The 19,990-nt window shown below is 35.6% G+C and overlaps 1 pseudogene; it reads right to left on the minus strand.

The window, feature by feature from the left end:
- Positions 1 to 222: 222 nt before the first annotated feature.
- On the minus strand, positions 223 to 704 carry LOC125097279 (ragulator complex protein LAMTOR1-like; annotated as a pseudogene).
- Positions 705 to 19,990: the final 19,286 nt, after the last annotated feature.

The raw sequence follows: 19,990 nt of genomic DNA on the forward strand, positions 1-19,990 counted from the left end.
CATCCCTGGCCAGAGCTTTGACGGCCAGTCTCAAATGGTTCTGTCCTCCCTTGCTCCATGCTCACTTGCCCAGGCTTCCAGCTACTCTTCTCTTCCTCCACCCTCTTCTCTGTGACTAGTAGTAGGTTAGGGCACTGTGTGAGCCATGGTGAAGCTGGGGGCCTGTAGAGGCAGGGTGGAGCTGGGGTGAAGACAGAAGAAGAAGCGCTAAGGATCCCCTCTTCACAGGATCCCAAACTGTACAACCAGCTCCTCTTTTCATCCCCTCCGATCTGAGAAAGTGTACTATGGCATAAGCAGCTCTCCTGTAGACCTGCTATAAGTTGGAGAGGGGGAAGGGTTTGCTGGCCGGCACTTGGTGGGACTGGCTGGTGAGAGATGGTGGGGCGGCAGCTTCTTCCAGTGAGTCAGACTGCTGCTCAGCACAGCCGAGTGGGTGCTGTACTGCTTCGCTGGCTCCATGTGCTCATGCTGCTCCATGCCCTGAAAGTCCACAGCAGACATGCCAGTGATGTTGCTGGCTGTCTTAGCAAGCCTGGAGGAGAGCAGGGCTTGCTCCTCTGTGCGAGTGGGAGACAGGCTGTGATAGTTACACTCAACTGCATTGAGAGCTTTGGTGGGGGGCTGCCAGGGTCCAGCAGCAGCTTCCGTTCCTCTAAGTCCTTGTTTGAGTCCTCGTTCTGGCTGCTGTATCAGCATCCCATGGCTGGGGTCGGGGAGGGAGCTGAGGACTTGCCAGGGAGGGACAACATCTGTGGGGAGCCCTTCTAGTCACATCACCTGTGGCTACAATCCAGCAAGCAGTCACCTGCCTCAAATACACAATTTAAAAGAAATTATTTATTTACTTGAGAGAAAGAGAGAGAGTGTGGGGAAGGCCAAAGGGTGAGGGAGAGAAGCAGACTCGCAGCTGAGTGGGGAGCCCGATGCAGGGCTCAATCTCAAGGCCCGGAGATCATGATCTGAGTGGAAACTAAGAGACCAACACTTAACTAACTAAGCCATCCAGGCACCCCATCAAATGTATAACTTTTGCAAATATTTTTTCCCAGTTGGTAGGAGGGTTGGCTTTTGGTAACAGTGTTTTCAGCTAAGAAAAATTATTTTAATTTTAATGAAGTTCAATTTGTCCCTTTTAACTTTCATGGAATTAGGTATTATTTTTGTGAATTTTTGCCTATCATAAGTTTCCAAAGATTTTTCTCCCATGTGTTCTGTGAATTTTATATATCTTTTACATTTAAGTCAATCACCAGTTGTGATTAAATTTTTATATACACTGTGAAGTAAAAATCTATGTTCAATTTTTGCATTGGAATATCCAACTGTGACTTCACCATATGTTGAAAAATATTTTCATATCTCCATTGATTTGTCTTTGAAGCTTTGTTTAAAAATAAGCTGATCATATCTATATATGTCTATTTTTAAAATTTCTGTTCTATTGATCAATGTGACTTTTTTTTTTTTTAATCAACATCACCTTCTTGATTACTGGAACTTTATGGTAACTCTTAAGTTTTGGTTGTGGGAGTCCCCCCATTTTCTTCTTTTTCCATTTGCTTTGAATATTCTAGGGTTTTTTGTTTTGGTTTGGTTTGGTTTTCTGTCTTTTCATATAAATCATGGGGTCAGCTTGTCTATATCTATAAATCTTGTACCAGAATTTGATTTGGAATGCATTGTCTATTTTGTCTGTCTAAATTGAGCAGATATTAACTCTATTGATTATCCCAATAATGAACACAGTATTCTCTCCATTTATTTAGGTTTTCTTTGACTTTTTTTTTTTCAACAATGTTTTGCATTATATAAATCCCATACACATTTTGTTAGATTTATATTGTTTGTTTTTTGGAGGAGTGGCTATCATAAAAGGTACTTTTTCAAGGTTAGGTTTACAATAATTTGTTTATAGAAATACAATTGATTTTTATAATTTGATTTGATTTGATTTGATTTGATACTTTGACTCTGCAACTTTTCTAACCTCCCTTATTAGTTCAAAGAGTCTTTCTTTTGTAGATTTGATGGGGTTTATTGCATAGACAGTCATGTTGCTTGCAAATAGGAACAGCTTCATTTCTCCATTTCTAATTTGCATGGCAGCAATTTCTTTTCCTTACTTTATTTCATTGGCTAACACGTCTAGCAAAATGTTAAATAAGAGTGGTGAAGATGGACATTCTTGACTTTTTTCCTGATTCTGAGGGGAAACAATACAGTTTTTCAAAAGGAAACCTAATGCTACCTATAGATTTTTTGTAGATGTCCTTATTCAGATTGATAATGTCTCCTGCCATTCCTAGCTTGTTAACAGTTTGTATCATGAACTGATAATGACTTTGCCTGATATGTTTTCTGCATCTATTGATCTGTTCATGTACTTTTCCTGTTAGGTCTTAAGCAGATTGGTAGAAATGTAAAGAATCTCTTAAATGCACTTCGCAAATGTTAATTCTCTGTAAAATCTGATGATAGAAAGCCAAAAGCAACTCAGCAAATATATATCTATGTAGTTAAGGTAATAAGGTTCATATGTGTAAGTCTTCTTATTATAAATTTAATAGATATTTGGCACAAACTATGTATGATGGTTCTAATCTTCTGGGCTATCGGCCAAATCGTGTCCAAAATGTTTTTGTCCTGGTCTATGAAATATTTTTAAAAAGTTGACTTAGAGTCTGGTATTTAAACTCCAGGAGATTTCATTTCCTTTTCTGGGTGTCTAGTTTCCCTTGGAAGCTTTCACAAAACTAGACCTCATTGCTTCAAGGCACCATCAGTTGGAGTTGAGTAGCAACTATCCCTTTTTACAAAGGAGATATTTTACTATAGTACCCAGAATTCCCTGAGCGGTTTTGCTCATTTATGTTACACATCTCACAGCTATAGGCAATGGGATTTGCAATTGTTACCTGGAAAACTGGATAAAATTCCACGTTAATTTGTATCTTTTTAATGAAAAATGAGTAGAATCTACATAGTGAGATACTATTTTTTATGATAAAATGGCTATTTTTTTTAAGATTTTATTTATTTATTTGACAGAGAGAGATCACAAGTAGGCAGAGAGAGAGAGAGAGGGAAGCAGGCTCCCTGCTGAGCAGAGAGCCCGATGCAGGACTCGATCCCAGGACCCTGAGATCATGACCTGAGCCGAAGGCAGCGGCTTAACCCACTGAGCCACCCAGGCGCCCCTAGAATGGCTATTTTTTTTTTAATGAATATATGGTATTGAAATGAGAAATTCTAAATATTTTGGAAGCAAGTAGAAATTGACATGGACAGTTGGTGTTGTTATGGCCAGGTGTATCAAAAATCTTAAAAATACTCATATCTTTGAATGGTTAATTCTATTTCTTGGGATTTACCTTAGGGAGATGATTATGGACATATATAAAATTTTATGATGATCATCACTGAAACATAGGAAAAAAATGGGAAGATGATGTTATCAGGCTAGCAAAGTATCAATGACATAAAATCCTTCTACAAATTCCAGCCATTTTCAAATGCCCAGAAAATGGCCTTTATTGTGTTGCCAAAGGCTTGAAATAAAACAAAACAAAAAATAAAATCTCCTGACCATGCATATTACTTGAGTAAAACCAAACAATAAGCATGGATGGACACAAAGAAGATGCAAAAGCTCCTTCCCCTCAGACCATTCTCTGCCTGTGATTCAAGTCATAGGGTCTGTGCTATCCAGAAAACTCAGCATCTGCCTTCTTTTGAATGGGATCTATATAGGGAACTAGCAGGAACTGAGGCCCTTCCATTTCTATCTTCAAACCCATCCAGAGACAGCAAATACAGAAGAAAACATGGTTGAATTCATATTTCCAAAAGAAAAAGCATAATATGCATAATTGGAGATAGGACAAGCCTGGTGAGGAGTGCAGACCTGTGGTTGTACATCAATTATATGTAGTATTTCTGTAGTGGAGAACTCTATGTCCTCCCTGTCAAGAATAACAGAAGAGCCATAGTGCCAGAGCCAAAGAATCCAATGAAATCCAACAGACTCAATTTGGATAAATGTCAGCTACATATAAAAAACCGAGCTGAGGCTGCAGTCATCAGCTTCTATTCTGTGTCTAGCTTTGGGAAGGCCAATCAGAACAATCTTAAGTCTTGTATTCCAGAAAACCTCAGGCCCAGCTTCCTTTTTAGTCGAAGAAAACTAATCCAAACAGAAAAAGGTAACAGCATGGGGACTATAAAAAATTCTGAACCAGAAAATAACAGAAAAGCACAGCCTTGAATATTCAAAAGACCATAATTTTAGAAGTAATTTGCATAACATTTATGTTCAATAATTTTTTTTAATTAACAAAAGTGTTTATGTCTTTGAAGGTTGTTTTCAAGTTTTTTATATTAGACATCATTTCTAAATGCTGACATTTCAATCTTGGTTTACTCTTTGACCCAAAAATTGAATAAAGGAAAATTCCTTTTTGTCAGATTTCTATGGCCTTTATTTACTTGGTATTGTGTTTTGTTGTTGTTTTTGTTGTTTGCACTGCATTGTGGTCAGATTTGGAGTCTCTAAAACATCTATTTATCTTATGTAATTTAAACTTTTTCTATGTACTACTACCTGGTTCTTTTTCTAAATAGTATACAGTTATTTGAAAGTAACATCTTTTTTGCTTAGAAGAAACCAAGTGATACTGCATTATTCAATCCTCTATATACATTTTAATGTTTTTACTTATGTCAGTGGCAGTTTGTCACATGACAAGCATGTGAAAATTTCTTACTCTTACTTAATATTCAATCTTTCAATATCATTTTAATAGTATAGTCCCCAGAATTCAATTTCAGCAAATGTATGTTGATCACTGATATGCTTGTCTAGCTCATTTAACTTTAACTCCTTGTGGTTATTATACTTCCTTATATTCGCCTTCATTTACTTTTCTTATTTTATAACATTGACCAAGTTTTTGTTCACTTTCTATTTTAATGATATGTTACCCAGTAATTACTTTAATTTCATTGCATATTTGAACATTTGGTTATCTGAAGTCATAGGTAAACATTACGTACATTCTTTCCCCAAATATAACAAGACCTATGCTTGTGCCTTTTTTATTTGAAAAATTTAGGTATTTGCCATGTTTCTTCTCTCTTGTCCTCTTTCTTTTTTTTCCCTCTAAAACTAAGTCTTTTTTTTTTCCTTATTCTTTCTTAGATTTTATCACCTAATAGTCATCTCTGTGTTTGCCATTTTTTTTTTGAGAGAATTGTTTCTAGTTTATCTAATTACAAATGCAATATCCCTCCTGTCTTTTAAAATTTCTACAGTCATGCTTTTTTAGTGCCAAGAGAATACTCTTTCTCTTTAGGGTATTCAGAGCAGCTTGATATATGTTTTTTACTTAAAATTTTTTGTCAGGTTATTAAATTTTAATTTACATATAAAACTCACCCCTTAAAAATACATAGTTTGATCAATAATTACCACTACCATCAAGATATTGAATATTTCCAAGATACCAAAAAGTTCCTTTGTATCAACTTGTTGTCAAGTCTCTTCCCTCACCTGTTGGCTGGGGCAACCAACAACCCAATTTCTCTCTTCACAAACTGGAGTTCCCAAAATGTCATATAAATTGAGTCAGACTGTATGTAGGCTTTTGTGGAAGGCTTCTTTCACCTCATATAATGCTTTGAAGAATTATCCATGTTGTTCCATATGTACGGAGTTCAGGCCATTTATTGATCTCGCATTCTTTTTTTTTTTTTTTTTAAAGATTTTATTTATTTATTTGACAGAGAGAGATCACAAGCAGGCAGAGAGGCAGGAGGAAGCAGGCTCCCCGCCGAGCAGAGAGCCCGATGCGGGACTCGATCCTAGGACCCTGAGATCATGACCCGAGCGGAAGGCAGCGGCTCAACCCACTGAGCCACCCAGGCGCCCTGATCTCGCATTCTTTCTGAACATGTCTATTCCATTGTATGGAGATACCACAATTTTTTTAATCCATTCACAGGGTATAGGACATCATTTAGATTTTTGTCTAGATTTTGACCATTATGAATAAAACTGCTGGTCATATAATGGTCTTTGTGTAAATATACGTTTTCATTTATCTTGACTAAATTCCTAGGGAGGGGTTGCTGGGTTCTGTAATAAGTGTATGATTAACTTTATAAGAAACATGGCTGTATTATTTTGCATTCCTATTGGAAATATAACAGATTTCAGGTTGTTCTGCACATTCATTAGCATGCGGGTTGTCAGGTTTTTGTTTTGTTTTGTTTTTTTCACTTTCAGCCATTGCAGTGGATGGTTAGTAATATGTCATTGTGTTTATAATTCATGTTTTAACAATAACTAATAAACAATGTTGAGCATGTTTTCACGTGTATGTGTGTTACTCATGAAACTATTTTGGTGATGTGTCCTCATGAAAGTCCAGTTGTTCCTTCCCATTTGTTGAAAACACTATCTTTTTAATATTGAATAGCCATTGCACCTTTGTAAACATCAATCAATAATATTTCTGTAGGTCTATTAGTGGATTCTTCATTCTGTTACATTGTTTTATCTAACCATCCTACTCAAAATCTAACTGTTGTGATTATTATAGTTTTCTTTGGGCCATACTTTTCAGCTTCTTTGTATGCCTTATGATTTTTTGTTGAAAACTAGATATTTAAATATTATTATGTGGTAACTCTGGAAATCATTTTGCCATTTTGCCATTCCCAGGGTTTGCCATTCTTGCTTGTTGAAGGCAGTTACTCATTTGTTTTGTACTTTTCTGAACCATTTTTGTAGACTTTTCTCCTAGTTGTGGGTGGTTACTGTATTCTTTTTTTTTTAAAGATTTTATTTATTTATTTGACAGAGATCACAAGTAGGCAGAGAGGCAGGAAGAGAGAGAGAGGAAGGGAAGCAGGCTCCCTGCTGGGCAGAGAGCCCGATGTGGGGCTCGATCCCAGGACCCTGAGACCATGACCTGAGCCGAAGGCAGAGGCTTAACCCACTGAGCCACCCAGGCGCCCCGGTCACTGTATTCTTTAGCTTGTTTTCAGCTAATGTTTTGACAAAGATTTCCTTGAATGCTAGGAGCTATAATACACACACACACACACACACACACTCATGCATACAAAGAAACAAGCAAACGAACAAAAACAAAAAAAGTTTCTCAGTCTTTGCAGAATGACTTTGAACTGGAACACCATTTTAACACTTAGCCCCGACATATAGGATTCCAACTCAGTCTTCTGTTTCTTTGCACTGACCCAAGAGAAGCAAAAGTGAAAACTTGTCATTTTCTCACATCCTTTCTGAACACATGTCTTGCCCTGTACACATGTGTGGCAAACATAAGGAATGAATGTCTTCATTTCTCAAAGAAACTCTTCCCCCAGCTTTTCTTTCTCTCTTTGGGTGATGTACTGTATTTTTAAAAATTTTGTGTTTATATTTTATACATGCTTCAAGTCCTATGAAATTCTTGAATCTGTGGTTTGTTGTCTTTCTTAATTTTGAAAATTTCTTAGCCATTTTCTCTTCAAATATCTTTCTCTTTTCTTTCTGGGATTTCAATTACACCTATGTTAGACTACTTTATATTTTCCCAGGGCTCTTGGGCTGTCTCTTCTAGTTTTTCACTCTTTACCTTTTAGTATTTTAGTAAAGATAATTTCTCTTAAAATGAGATTATTTCAAATGACCTATGGTTCTAGGAATCCACTGAAAGTAGAAGCCATGGAAAGGCACTTGGGTGGCTCAGTCGGTTAAGTGTCTGTCTTTGGTTCAAGTCATGACCTTGGCTCAGGTCATGATGTTGGCTCAAGTCATGATCCTAGAGTTTGGGGATTGAGCCCAGAGTTCTCCCTCTCCCCCCACCACTGCTCATGCTTTCTCTCTCTCAAATAAATAATTAAAATCTTTACAAAATAAAGTAGAAGCCATGGAAGAAGAATCACCATATGAGTCCCAGTCTTAGAGAGGAACCATTCACTGCCACAGAATCAATGTACCAACACAGGGAGGAAGAAGTAAAAAATTGCCTCAACCACTTTCTCCTCTTGAACTCCAGTCTCTTGTTGGCAACTGATGGTGGCTAAATTCAACTAAAACCTCATGCAAAAGATGACTGAGTGATGTATGCTATGGGTCATGCTCCAGGGATAGGGAGCACCACAGGAAAGGAGAGGCAATGGGGGAGGAGAGAATAGAATTATTCTTGCCAATCTGAAGATACAAAATAATGTATCATCATAGTTTAAGGTGTTTACTCCTATTATGCATGAGGTTGACATCCTATATGTTTACAGTCATTTTTACTTACTTTCCTGAAGTTATTATTTGCCAAGATTTTCTTTGTAGCTGAAACAATGTTCTATTTTTATAAAAATATCTGTGATTACCTAGGAAGATGTTGTAATATATATTTTCACATAAAAATTGGTAAATACAGATATGAATGTAAATAAAATAAGAGGAATAAAATAAACAAACAAATCAATAAAATAAAAGGTATACACACACACACAAACACACACACACACACACACACACACACATTTTTCTAAGGTTACTGTGGTAAATTACCACATACTTGGTGGCTTAGAGCAACAGAAATTTATTCTCTTGTCATTGCCAGTAATTGTTGACAATTCTTGTCTTATAGCTTCATCACAGAGTCTACCTTGATCTTCACATAGCCTTATTCTCTGTGTGTTTTTCTAAATAAAATAACAGTAGCAGGGATTAGTATATGAATATCTTTTGGGAGCCATTTTTCAGCCTGTCATTTATCATATATGCATCTCAAATACACCTACTTTAATAATTATGCTATTCAGCTTTTTTATTCCTACCCATATTTTTACCTACTTGATGTATTATAGCACGAGATGGGTGAATTAAAATCATGTATTTTAATATTTTGTTATTTGTCCTTGAATCTCCTATAATTTCGGCTTTATGGATATTGCCACTAAGTTATTTGGTGCATAAAAATGTATAATTATATCTTCATTATGGATTTCACATATTATTGCTATAAAATGTCCTTCTTATGATTTTTATATACTGTTCAAATTTCTTATAGTGATATTGAGACTCCCTGCATTATTATTTGAATTTATCTGCTTTATCATTGTCCCATCTTTAATTTTCAAATATTTTGAATCACTTTGTTTTAGACTTATTTTTTAACATTCTGTACAGCATGTAATTTTACATTCTGAGCAATATGAACAACTTTCCAAGAGATGAGTTTACACCATTTTATTTATTTACATAACAGGTAGATATTATCATAATTATAATATTTTATGTCATATTTTCATTATTTTTTTAAAATTATCATGCACCTTTTATACAAATTCATATCTTTAAACTCACCTGCCTCTTGATCTAGCCACTGCTGTACCTGGGAACAAGCCTACATGTCTCAGCCCATCTCCAACTCTGCACCACTTGCCTTTTACTGCAAAGTTTCACTGCTAATTCCACCATGGGACCTTGATGGAAACTGATATGTCAGAAATCTAGAGCTGTTCGGTTTCTGGTTTTTTGTTTGTTTGTTTTTAATATTTCTTAGCATTCACAATTGTACTGTTAAATATAATTATACCCATAACTTCATTTGTCCATTTTACCTGGTGTCTTTTTACCTGTGCAACTACTGAAGGTGAGGAAATTATTGCACATGCACCACCTCTCACCTTCTTTTCCAGACCTATTTTTAATGGACTCTTTTCGAGGAGGTCAAAATTTAATATGCCTACTTCCTGTTTTTTCTCTATATTCTTTCTTTTTGTTTTGGTCTTGCTTCTACATGTAAGTAGACTCATTGTTCATGGCCAAGCCTCTCTCTGTGTAATGTTCAGTTGTCTTTAGTTTGGCTAAAGGTTGTCCTCTAGTAGATTCCCCAAAAGGGGATCAGAAAATACATTTCTCATGTGTGAATGTTTACAAGTGTATATACAGCTTTTACATTTACATTACAAATTTCATGTTGTATAAGATTCTTGGGTCACTCTTTTCCTGGAGGATTGTGTACATTTTTGGGCCAATATATTTCTGTGGAAGTCTTTATATATATTTCCCCTGTAAATGATTTATTCCTTTTGCTTAAATGCTTAAATAATTCACTTAAAACTTCTGATAACTAGAAATTTTTCTCCTAAAAAGTTTTTTTTTGTTGTTGTTTCAAATTTAAGAACCTTTTCTTTAACTGTATATTTAAAAATCAGGGTCTGTTTCTCTGGGTAGTCCAACTATGTTATATTATATCTCTTTTGTGATCCGTTTCTCTAATTATCTCTTTAACTCAGATTAAGGATTTAGTCATCTCTATTTTATTTTTCCAGGCTTTCCCATTTCTATTCTCTGTGGTCCTAAATCTGTATTCTACAGTGATTTTTCTTCCTGCATTCTTTCTATGGTCACCCATGTTTCTTTATGTTTAAGTTTTTCCCACTACATATTTCCTGACCTCTTCCAGCTAGCATTACATGCCTATCAATTGTTTCACTGTTTCTTCTTTGTGCTCTTGTAAATTTTATTTATACTTTTGCTTCATATAAACAGTTGACCCTCTAAGGTTTTTTGTGGCGTTGTTGTAGTTTTAATTTGCTGAAAAATGTTAGATCACAATTTTCTTCTTTGTGAAAAAATTTTCTGGTACTTTTCATCTGTTCTCCAGCTTCTTGATTCATTTGAATATGTCCTGCGCTGTTTTATTTTTGATTCCTTATCTTTGAAGAAGAAGAAGAGTTATTTCTGAACCACCTATTTATAGGAGTTTCTGGGGAAAAGGTCTATGGCTGTGTTCCATTCTGGCAACAATTTTCCTTAAGATGCAGGATTTGGTGCATGAATCCTTTAAACTTTCGCTTTTCCCTATCCAGCAGAGATAAGCTGTAGAATTGTCTGCATAACAAAGTCTCCTTATCCCCCGTGTCACATAAATTGGCTGCTTCCAGAAAATGTGGCTTACCTGTGTTGGAGTTCCCATATATCCTCACCTCCCCTCCTTTTCTGTCTTGAAATTGATCCAGAGAAGCTATCTCCTAGGATCTGCCACTTCAACTCTTTTCTTCCATAGCAAACACACTTTGTTCAGTGTTTTATAGGCTAGACCAAAATTTATCATTTAAACGTAGACAAGTTTTGAGTAATTGAAAATCAAGTGGATGCCAGCACTGTAGAGCTGGACAGTTCTGCTGTTGATCCACCAGTGTTCCCCATCCTCATTATCCACCGACAAATGAAACAATACAGCAGGGCAGGACCAATGAAGGCCACACCTCAAATCACTGCAGTGTGAACTGCTTAGATGGTGTGAAGAATATTCAGTTGTGATCTGATCCTCTCAGTTCTTCACCATCTTCCATTTTCTGTAAACTTTTGAGATGCTAGAAATGGGAGAGAATAAAAGGCCAGATATTTTCAATTCTTTGAAGAGGAAATGTGGATGAGCATGTCCACTCTTTATCTTGATTCACTGTTGTAATACAGAAAGAAAGGTGAAAATATCAACTCGACTGTTGTGAAATCATCAAAAAGGTATGGCATCTATGACTATTTATTTTTTCCTCCCATCATGGTTTAGGAAAATTTCTGTAAATATTATGTTCTAGTAAAGTAAAAATAGGTTATTCTAATATAGAGAACTGAGTGGATTAGTGTGTCTTATTCAGGAGGAAGATAGTGATATGGCATTCTTTAAAAAAAACTTATAGAAAATTGTAAAGTTAATTTTACTTGTTTAGTTGTAAATGGCAAAAGAATTATAAATTGAATTATAAATTATAAGTTGAATTATAAATGTTCCAATAGGAATAAAATAAATTTTTAAGAAATTGTTAAAAAGATATTGTAAATTAATTTATTTGAAACCAGCAAATATTGATAGTTAAAAGGAGAAATTTACAATTATAATTACATGCTTCTTCACTGCTGTATCATAAACTTAGAAAGAAAGTAAAATATCAAAGAGAACATAGTGTTAGGGCTAATGACATAGTGAAGCAAAATTCAATTGTATATCTCTGTATCACAATTTACACTTAGTAAAACAAAGACTGCATTATTTATAGTAGCATTTAGGCATAAATTACATGGAAATCAATCTAACAAAAGATGTGAACTTTATTGAAACACAACAAACTTCATTAAGAAACACTTAGACAAATAAGTGGAGAAATATCACATTCATGGATGTAAGGCAGAATATTACAAATATACCAAATTTCCATCAAATTTATTTCAATATTCAATGTCATCATTTTTCTTTTATGGAACTTGGCAAAGTAGTGTTTAAATAAAAGTGGAAAAATAATAATAAAAGTATTTTAAAGAAAAAGGAAATCAAGTTGAGAAGACTTAGTCTCAACATATTCTAACATATTTATTATGAAGCTCTAATCATTTAGAGATTTTGTAATGGAAACAGGAATAGAGAAAGGGCACAAAACTATAAAAGTGCCAAGAAAAGGCCCACACACATTGGAATTTTGATATAAGACAAAGGGACAAGGCAGATCAATGGAGAATGTGAATATTCCAATAAATGGCAGGGGGCAATTGAGTGCCACTTGCAGAATTAAACTGGTTTTCTGTCTCACATGTTACAAACGAGTCTATTCCAGGTAGGTTACAGTTTAATTATGGAAATAAAGTATGAAGCTTTTAGAATACACTATAGATTATATATTTGAGATCTCAAGATGGTAAATGATTTCCTAAACAAGATGCCAATAGCAATAGCAATAAAAGAAAACACTGGTAAGTTTACGTATGACAAGCTGTCTTTTAATCAAAGACAACAAAGGAGGAGTGCAAAAAACCAGCAACAGAATACAAGATATTTAAATGAAGGATTAGAATCAATATAATAAAACTTTTTCAAATGAAAAAGAAAAGGAAAGAAAACAATTGAAAATACAGTTTTAAAGAGGAAAAAAACCTTCACAAAAGTGGATTTCCAAATTGGCAAAAAGAATATGAAAAATAGCTTAATACTCTAGCTCATATCATTGCAAATTAAGACCATGATGAGAGTGTACACTTATCAAACTAAAGTCGAAATAGCTGGCAATGCCAGGTGTTGGTAAGAACACGGAACAGTCAAGCTCTCCTCCACTTTAGTGGCCAGGTGCACAAGTAGAACATTCTAGAAAAAAATCTGTGTCACCGAATGAAATTGAAAAATATACCTATGTATAACCCAGAAAACTCACTTCTAGACATCTGTCCAAGGAGTCTCGGACATGTGCTTTGGAACACATATCCATGAATGTCCATAGTATTACCATCAATAGAAGTGAGCACGGTGAAATAAATAATAAATCATTGTATAACTCCCAGCATGGATCTTGCCAACATAATTCTGAATAAAGAAACAAGACACAAGAAAGACCACATTATCCTATTAATACAAAATTCAAAAGTGGGCAAATCTAAGCTCTGTGGTTTACAGGTACATAATTATATGGTAAAATTATAAAGAAAACCTATGAACGGATTATCACAAAAGTTAAGATAGTGGCCCCTCCAGATAGGTAGGGGGTTATTTTAAATCATTTTGGAGGAGGGACTTGAGGGCATTTGCTTGAGTATACTATATCTTGTCCATTTTTAGTTTATCATGTTACTTTATCCATATGTGTTTTGTTTACCCTTTATAATATGTTTATATTTCATTAAAATGAAAAAGCAAAATATTCACAATACCAATTAAAAAGACATGTCATGGAGTGCCTGGGTAGCTCAGTCAGTTAAGTGTCCGCCTTCAGCTCAGGTCCTGATCCGGGTCCTGGGATCCAGCCCCGTATTGGGCTCCCTGCTCAGTGGGGAGTCTGCCACCCACCCCTGCTTATGCTTGTTCTCTCTTTCCCTTTCTCTCTCTCAAATAAATAAGTAAAAACTTTTTTTTTTTTTTTTTCTAAGACAAGTCATTGAGGACTAACCCTGAAGTTATATATGAATTTACGGAGCAAAATATAATTTGGCTTCTCTTTAACATCTTTCAGTAAGTGAAGAGCTGGGCCAATTGCCAGTTGCAAAAGTCAATACAGAAAAGATTTACTTGTCCCACACATAATCTTTTTTTTTCTTTTTTTTTTATTAATATTTATTTATTTGACAAAGAGAGAGAGAGAGAGATCACAAGTAGGCAGAGAGGCAGGCAGAGAGAGGTGGGGGAAGCAGGCTCCCTGCTGAGCAGAGAGCCCTATGCGGGGCTCGATCCCAGGACCCTGAGATCATGACCTGAGCCGAAGGCAGAGGCTTAACCCACTGAGCCACCCAGGCGCCCCCCACACATAATCTTTAAATTCAGAATAACTCTAACCGCAATCTCGAGACTTTGCAAGGGTGGTTGACAAACAGGTTCTAAAGTTTACTTGGAAACATCAAATTTTAAGTAGAGCTGAAATCATTCTGGAAAACAAATACATTTTGGTACTGAAAATGTTACTTCCATAAGGAACAACTTTTGTTACATTTAAAATGAAGTCAGAGACACTTCAAGTCCTTTATAGCTCACAGAATGTGAGAGAATACTTTCACTTTCTTTCTTCAAAAGACCTCTAGAGCAGGAAAATATAAAACTTCCTTTAGCATCCCATTTCCACTGTTATTGACTTTCAGTTTTGGAAGTTATTTTTGAGGCCTGAACTAAATCCCTTATCCTTAAGCTTGTGTCTTATTTTGTCACCATTCTTTGTGCTCTAAGGCTTCAATTTCTTAAAGACTCTTACTAAATTCTCGTTACTTTTTTTCCCCTTCCAATGGGGAAAAAAAAAAAAAAAGTGGCTCCAAAACTTTCCCTTATTTTCATACCTCTGCTGTTTTCCAAAATTTTCTTTCTTTTGACTGTGTTTCTCTCAAACCTGCCTGGGGCAGGAAGGCTGTAAGAGTGTGGAGAGAGGATAGACAGCAGGGGGAGGGGAAATTAGGTTTTGAGGAGTGTGTCCTGGTCCTGCAAGTTTGAACAGCATTATAAATAGGAAGGAGTGTTATAATAAATAATAATCTCATTTTCCAAGTTTGCTAAACTCAAACCAATGGCATGTTTATATAGCATAATGTATGAGTAGCGCTATATTTCCTGTTTGTTTTCACATACGTTATTCCACTTTATTCTCTCAGTAGCTCTTTGAATTGATGACACCAGCCACAAATGGAATGCCCAGGATACTCACATTTTTGCCTGACTGACTGTAAATTCAGGGGTTCCCACAACTCCCTTTCAGGGTCAGTAATTTGTTAGACCTACTCACAAAATTTAGAAAAACAGCAGACTTACTATGGCCACTTTATGATAAAGGATAAAACTCAAGAACAGCGAAATGGAAGAGACACATAGGGTAAGTTATGGGGTAGGACGACATGCAGAGCTTCAACTCTCCCAGAACCTTGATATGTTTACCAACACAGAAATTCTCCAAGCTCCATGGTTTAGTGGTTTATAATGAAACTTTCTTTATGTAGTCATGCTTGATTAACTCATTGGCTATTAGTAATTGAACTCAATCTCCAGGCCCTCTCTTATCTCTGGATGTCAGGGGTGGGGTGGAGCCAAAAATCCTGGCTTTTTTTTTTTTTTAAACATGTCTGGCTTTTTAAAATTAGAAACCTATGTAATGTATTAAAAATAAGGTTTTATATAACTGAATATATGTTCTCAAGGAGAATATCAGTAACTTATTTTCTTTTTGGGGGGGGTGATGAAAAAGTTTTTATTTTTTTGAATTATTTATTTATTTTTTTCCTTTTTTAAATTTCTTTTTCAATGTTCCAAAATTCATTGTTCATGCACCACACCCAGTGCTCCATGCAATATGTGCCCTCCATAATACCCACCACCAGGCTCACCTAACCCCCAACCTCCTCCCCTCCAAAGCCCTCAGTTTGTTTCTCAGAGTCCACAGTCTCTCATGATTCATCTTCCCCTCCAATTTCCCTCAACTCACTTCTCCTCTCCATTTCCCAATGTCCTCCATGTTATTCCTTATGCTCCCCAAGTAAGTGAAACCATATGATAATTGACTCTCTCTGCTTGATTTATTTCACTCTGCATAATCTCTTCCAGTCCCATCCATGTTGATACAAAGGTTGGATATCCATCCTTTCTGATGGAGGCATAATACTGCATTGTATATATGAACCATATCTTCTTTCTCCATTCACCTGTTGAAGGGCATCTTGGCTCTTTTCAGTTTGACCAGGGTTTGGTCTTTCTGGTGACCAGCCACCATCCTGAAGCTACTTAGGAGAGTCATCTCATTAGCATGCCAAAGACACTCATCTCAAGAGATTCTGGAGGCTTAATAAGCTCTGTGCCAGGAACCAGAGACTTAATATTTTTTATTATACTCCCCTAGAACCTCCAAAAAAGAGCACAGCTCTGCCAACACACTTTGGTTGTAGCCTATTGAGACCCATTTTGGACTTCTGCTCTCCAGACCAATTTGCGTTGTTTTAAGTCACTAAATTTGTGATGATTTGTTAGAGCAGCAATCAGAGACTAATACGCCATTTTATAAACATTTGCAAGAGATTATCACACTCCTGTAGTGAGGCAGAATTTCAAATATTAAAAACATGGGAAGAGTTTTTATTTTTGTGGTTTATTTTTCAGTTGTATTTATAAAAGATTTTTACAGTGAAATTTTTCCTCTTGTATAGCTGTTTATATCTACGCAATGCAAAGTGACAGGATACTGACATTTGAAGGAAAATACACTATTTTCAGATCAGATATCAGCTGTCAACTTGGATAGAGTGTATTGTTTCTGATATTTTACAGCCCAGTTCACAAAAATTTTACATGCTTACAATTCAGTTCTGGTGTGAAAAATTTGTTGAAATACGTTGCATATGGAGTGCACAATAAGAACCTTTATAGACACATCCTGAATAGATTATATTGGGTCTGAATGGGAACAGACACATGTAAATGTGAAATAAAAATGAGAGATTGAAAAATTACTCATTGAAGCAAATGAAATTGGTAAATAATTTATATCAATAAGTATTCTCAAACACACAAATAAGTAAGTATTTTGATTATGGGTTCACAATTCAAAATTCAGTGTACTCTTTTATAATATAAATTCAGCTGGGGCTGAATTTATATGTAGCCAGGAAAAAAGGAAACAGAATGTTAATTAAGCCCTTTTTCTGCTGATTGAATTAGAACATTGTGAATTAACTATGAGACTCTACAAACTGTAGATATGTGGGGAAAATTCCCCTCAATATTAATATATATGTAGAGAGCGATTATTATGTCTGTTAAAACTTATTTTTAAAGTATTTTTATATCACTTTCAAAGTGAAAATACATGCAAATACAAAGTATCAGATTATTGTTTTGATGAAAGAGACATAGATAAATTAGCATTTTCTTATCACTCTAAGGTAAATGGAGACATAAAGAACTTAAGTCGGTACAGCAAGGTGTTAAGATGTGATTAAAAAAAATCAAATTAAAAAAATTAGAGTTCTTAATCTGATCTAAAGAACTATGACTTTTGAAAGGGAATAAAATAATTAGGTTTAAATTATAAAATTTTTCAGTGATAACAGTGAACAATCTCCTGTTAAGTAAAATTTATTATTCTTATTAAAATTGCTATAATTATTTTTTATTTATTTAAAATATTTTCTGAATTATTAAAAATATACAATTAACCTTTTTTTAAAAACACTTTAGGATTTACATGGTTTTACCTATCAATACGTCATTAATCTTAACAGTTATTATTTAAGATAAAGGGGAGGGGCGCCTGGGTGGCTCAGTGGGTTAAAGCCGCTGCCTTCGGCTCAGGTCATGATCCCAGGGTCCTGGGATCGAGCCCCACATAGGGCTCTCTGCTCAGCGGGGAGCCTGCTTCCCTTCCTTTCTCTCTGCCTGCCTCTCTGCCTACTTGTGATCTGTCTGTCAAATAAATAAATAAAATCTTTAAAAAAAAAAAAAGATAAAGGGGAATAGTTTTTCTTTGTAATTTTTTTTAACCTAGGAAACAAATGTTTGAGCTCTGATTTACTCCTTTCAATTTCAAATTCATATGCTTAGCTCAATGCCAGGTACATTGAGAATACCCAATAAATGGTTTTTTTAAAGAATTTTCACCTTACAATTTCTGTGGGGTTTTTTTTTTCATAATAAGTCAAAATAATGTCTCCAATTATCTAATTAACAGATTCAAATCATGTTGAAACCTAACTCTGACCTAGGTAATATTAGTCAGGACCAGTTTCACATCTTCTTTGATAAGAGCTTAGCAGGGCCTCAGTATGTGGTTGGCATTTTGTGCCTCACATATGGGTCCCTGGTGTCAGAGTGAAGGGAATCTTGGCTTGGCAAGCAACGTCAGCCAGGAAAGAGATACCTTCTTTAATCCATGCTCCCAGAAAAGGTAAAATTTTGCAATTTATAAGAGATATAAAGGCATCATATGTGCACTGCTTTAGGACAACAGATGTCTCTTGTTAATTTTTTAATCCAAAGTCATAGTTCCCAGATTTATCTGTTATCTCTGCTAGAAATATGGGAAACATATAGTTTCATATCAATATCATTAAAATTATTTTCTTTCAGATATTTTCTGAAATATTCCAAAATAATCAGCTCAAAAAGTTCCTTTGTAAATAATTCGGCACAGAGATTATACATGTTTTTCCACAACATAAGAGAATGAGGCCAAGAGAAGGACCATCAAATGTTATCTGCCTTTCTGAGCCTTTCTGAGCATCATAAAAAATAAATAAACCCCTTAACTGACATTCAGAAGGTCAGATTTACAGAAACTCATGTAACCATATCAGCATCATGGATGGAAAGCCAGAGTTCTTTAATTCTAAAGAGAGCTCAGTAACAAACAAATTCTTCCCTCCTCAATTTGCTTACATTTCTCCAATCTCCCATTCCAATGTCACCATTTAGGTTCAAGCCATCAGTGTCATTGCCAACAGCCCCTAACTATCCTATCGGTTGATTAATTGATTGGTTGAATAAACACTGATATAATTCTTTTTTTTTTTTTTAAGATTTTATTTATTTGACAGAGAGAGATCACGAGCGGGCAGAGAGGCAAGCAGAGAGAGAGGGGAAGAAGCAGGCTCCCTGCAGAGGGGAAAGCCCGATGCGGGACTCGATCCCAGGACCCTGAGATCATGACCTGAGCCGAAGGCAGAGGCCTAACCACTGAGCCACCCAGGTGCCCCTGATATAATTCTTAATATGAGCCCCACATTGTTCTAATTGTTTTATAAGTGCTAACTCAATTATTTAATCCTCTGAAAGGTGTGGTATGCGCTATTATTATTCCCATTTTACTGAGAAAGACACCAAGCACAGAAAATAACTTTGTTAAGGTACCACAGCTAGAAAGGTGTCAAAATCAGGCTTCCAACTGGCTGGTCTATCTAGAGTCTATTACGATTCCTTGACACTACTTGTATTACTTCCAGCCTTCCCTTCCCATCCCATCCCTTTCTCTCTTCCAATTTATTTCCTATCTGAGACCAGGTTAGTTTCTATCTATTTTGATCATGCATTTATTAAATACACCCTTGTATTTCTGCTTGTACCTGTACAAGTCACCAGAGTCTCAAGATACCCTCTGAGTCTTCCAGAAACTCACAGCTTAACAGAGGAGACTGACATCTTGATGCTACACATTTGATATGCCTGAATCCTATTACTCTATTTCTTTTAGATTTTTTATTTCTGGCATACACATTAAAGAATGGCAAGGGAAATGAAAAATGAGATACAGTTTTATTAATCTGGGCAAGTACATCATAACCCCAAAGATGTAGGGATTTTTGTAAACAATGTTGCAGTAAGCAGCTCAGGCCTGAAGCATCTTCAACATAGATTTTGTCCATCATAGTATAAAGCATGCTAAGCAGATGTATAACTGGCCCCAGGTGCCCACATCTGGGCTACAGACCTGCTTCCTAGAAGTGAGTCAGGAAGAATGAGGATAAAGA

Source organism: Lutra lutra, chromosome 4 (genome assembly GCF_902655055.1).
Source record: "Lutra lutra chromosome 4, mLutLut1.2, whole genome shotgun sequence".
In the NCBI taxonomy this organism is placed as follows: domain Eukaryota; kingdom Metazoa; phylum Chordata; class Mammalia; order Carnivora; family Mustelidae; genus Lutra; species Lutra lutra.